The 3841-nt window shown below is 36.9% G+C and overlaps 1 pseudogene; it reads left to right on the top strand.

The window, feature by feature from the left end:
• Positions 1-444: 444 nt before the first annotated feature.
• Positions 445-543, top strand: LOC132287538 (small nucleolar RNA R71; annotated as a pseudogene).
• Positions 544-3841: the final 3298 nt, after the last annotated feature.

Genomic DNA, 3841 nt, shown 5'->3' with positions numbered 1-3841 from the left:
ATAAAAGCCGCATTGACTTGTTCATTAGGTTCACTTTGAACTTGTCCGTGAGGACAATGAGAAGTAGAATGAAGAACACTAGAACAAGTCATACATGTTTCATTTGATGCACGATGAGAATGGTTAGGGAAGGAAGATACTTGGTTCACCGAGTTTTGGTTAATCAAAAATTGATCAAACCTTTGAGACAAAGACTTCATTTCGGCGGCTATTTCATTTGAATGTTCGACTTGATGTAAGACAACACTCTTCCTACCTTGTGAATTTCTACCATTCTTGGATGATAATGTTCTATGTAAAAAATTTTCACTCATGCTTTCATAGGGATGCCACACGTCATCCTCATACCTATCAATGTATGAGCCACCCATGGAAGCATCAACCATACCCTTATAGTTATTCGATAAACTCTCAAAGAAGTATTGCACTAATTGCCATTTGGGCATGTCATGATGTGGACACTTCGTAAGTAATTCATTGAAGTGTTCCCATGCCTCATGAAATATTTCTCCATCCCCATGTGAAAATTCTCGAATTGAAGTCCTCATGGCATTGGTCTTAAAAACCGGATAATACTTCTTCAAGAACTCTTGTTGTATTTCTGCCCAAGAAGTGATTGAAAAAGGCCTAAGATTGTTAAACCAATACTTTGCCTTGTCTTTTAAGGTGAATGGAAAAAGTTTGAGTCTTAAAACCTCTTCCGGCATGTCCGTATATTTTACGGTGGAACATACTTCAAGAAACTCATCAAAATGCTTGTAAGGTTCTTCACTTGGAAGTCCATGATAGTTAGGAAGCATTTGAATGGTTTGTGGCTTAATTTCATAATGATGTGCTCTAAATGGAGGCAATTGGATGCATGTAGGTGCATTATACTCATTAGGCACATAATGGTCTCTTAAAGCAAGAGGTGGATTAGCTACTTGAGGTGCAACTTGAACACCTTGGTTTTGAATTCCTTGATTGTTGATGGGAGGTTGTGGAGCATACATTGGCCTTGGCATTCCATATGGAACTTGGCCTTGTTGTTATGGTGGTTGGTGAATAAATGGCCTAGGCATACCTAATGGTACTTGTATGTTCTCATTGTACACATTGGGATGAAGGATACCTTATTGGTCTATGTGACCAATGTCCTCAACATGATTATCATTATGGTCATCCATTGAAAGATTGGCTCTATTTGAACTTCCTCTTCCCCTAGGATTTCTAATGATAGATTCAAGATGCAAATCAAGAGGGACAAGAGTTGGTCTCAATGAACGACGCCCATGCATGCACAATACAAAACACAACAAACACAAAGAATGACAAACACTATGCCTTCACAACAATGCAATTAGACTTCTTCCACAAACATTTAATTCATACTCCCATACTTTAACAATAATGATGCAAGACAATAAAAAATAAGCCTTCACGTGGGCCGACGATTTAACTAAGGGATTGAGTAAAGAAAATCTCACAAAGGTCCTTTAGCACTTCAACTCCAAATTTTAAAGCTTGGCTTAGCAATTTTAGAATTTTTAGATTTTTGCTTTCTTTGCTTGATTGAATTGAATGCTCAATGGCTCCTTTGCTTGCTTCCTCTCCAACAAAACACCTAGTTAAGTAAAAACAACACAATAAGTAACCAAAAAGAAAAATAAAAATAAAGTAAAAACACGATCAAAAGAGTACTAATCCTAATCAATTCCACAAATCTGACGTTGCCAAACCTAATCAACAAATCCCCAGCAACGGCGCCAAAATTTGACGAGATGTCGCTTGATATATACGCCAAAATTGATGTAGTGAATGTGTGGTTCAAGAAAAGCCTTTTAGGTCAAATTTAAATTTATAAAAACCACTACCAACACTACTACTAAAGTAGCAAGAGTGAGTAGGGATCGTCCCAAGGGATTATAGGGATTGAGCAATGTCGTGGAATCATAATTAGGGCTAGTAGGTCGAGTTATCAAACAATTGGTTGGTTGATTGATTAAAGAGCAACTAAATTAAACTAAGTAATAGCAAAAGAGTGTAATTAAGAGTAAGTAAGAGAGAGAGAGAGAGATCTTGGGGTTTAGAGATCACCACCAAGCAATGCATTTCTATATCATTGATAAGTGATTAATCAGGGCAAATAGTGGGTTACAATATTGGTGTGTGTGTATTAGGTTGATTCAACAAGCAAGGATGACTAGTTAAGCATGTATTGAATAAACATCATGTGAAAGGCATAATATATCTAAGCTATGAAGCATATATTGTCTAAACAACATGTGAAAGGCACAATAAATCAAAACAAGTCATTAATCCTTTCATTAAGCTCACAATCTAAATACAACACAAGGATAAAGACATATGCTAATTGCATTCAAAAGCTTGGATCATTAAACAACAAGCATAGATTGTCCTCCCACATCTACACTACTTGCATGAAAATAAACTAGGGGAGAGGCACAATCCATCAAGAGATAAGCATGAACCATCAAGAGAATCACAAAAGCATTCTTTTAAGCACAATGTTTTGACAATCTCTAAATCTATAGCATCAATACACATAGACATGCATCAATAGCACAAAATCTAAAGATAAGCACATAAACATCTATTCTAGCATACATAGACATATGGATAGAACGAAATGACCAATTGGAAGCATTAAACCACATAAATCATTGAATAAACAAGATCTATATATATCAAAGTGTCAAAACATCAATTACAACTTTAATCCCTCAATAATACACAAGATTAAGATATAGAAAGCATGCTTGGGGCTAACTCTAGCCCCAAGAGGATGTCTAGCCACTCATGGTGATGATGCTCCAACCCTCAAGGGCTAATTCCATTGTTGAAATCTGCTCCTTGTTGATGAAGAGTCTCCAATGGTGTCTCTAGCCTCCTCCTCCTCTAAACTTCCTCTCCAAGAGATTATATGAATATAATGTTGGCTCTCCCTTGAAAAAGCAATCCTTATCCTTATATAGGTAGGTCAAAATGACACCCAAAATGAGCTAGGGTCGTGCACACAATATTCCCTAATGATTGGATAAGGGACAACTTTCAATGAGATGGAATTTTAACTTTTTCGCACTAGAGGAAGTTCGATCGATCGAACTTTGAACTTGGATCGATCGAGAGTAAGTGAGATCGATCGAACTTAGGCTGGATCGATCCAACTGGCTGAGATTTTTGGAAGAAGACAAATCTGAGATATTTATGGGAGATATTTATGGGAAAAGGACAAAAGTGGTTAGTGGGTGGTACAGCTGTGGATAGGATCAATTATTTGAATAAGGACAAAAGTGTTCGATCAATCGAAGGATGGTGTTGGATCGATCGAACTTTTGGAACTTTATGTTTTTGGGTCAAGGCTTAGATCTATCTTGAAGTGCTGAGATCGATCATTGTTCGATCGATCGAACCTTGAACTTGGATCGATCAAACTTTGTTGCTTGCCACCTTTGGCTTCATTTGCTTCCTTCTTTCTCCACTTTGCTCCTTTCTTTGATTAATCCCAGGATTGCTTCAATTAAGCTCTTATTTGGCTGAGTTAGCTTATTTTTAGGATAAATGCCTGAAAATGGAAATAATACGAAATCAATTTAAAACGGTAAACTAAGATAGATAAAGGTACTAGAATGCCTAAGCTTAAGGGGTTTAAATACGCACTTTTCAGTACTCATCAGTGAGCAAGTGTGAAAAGCTTAATTATACCTGTAATAGTCTTCAAAATTTACAACAGCAGCAAGCAACAAAATCTCACTACTCAGACCAGCCCTTTCATCAGCAATTTCAACAGCAGCAATATTACTGCAAGAGGAATTCACACAGGAGATGAGTTAATCAATTT

Source organism: Cornus florida, unplaced genomic scaffold (genome assembly GCF_030987335.1).
Source record: "Cornus florida cultivar Cherokee Brave unplaced genomic scaffold, ASM3098733v1 CherokeeBrave_3.0.0_Hap2_Chr11, whole genome shotgun sequence".
Taxonomy (NCBI): Eukaryota; Viridiplantae; Streptophyta; class Magnoliopsida; order Cornales; family Cornaceae; genus Cornus; species Cornus florida.
This window is presented reverse-complemented; position numbering and strand designations above follow the sequence as displayed.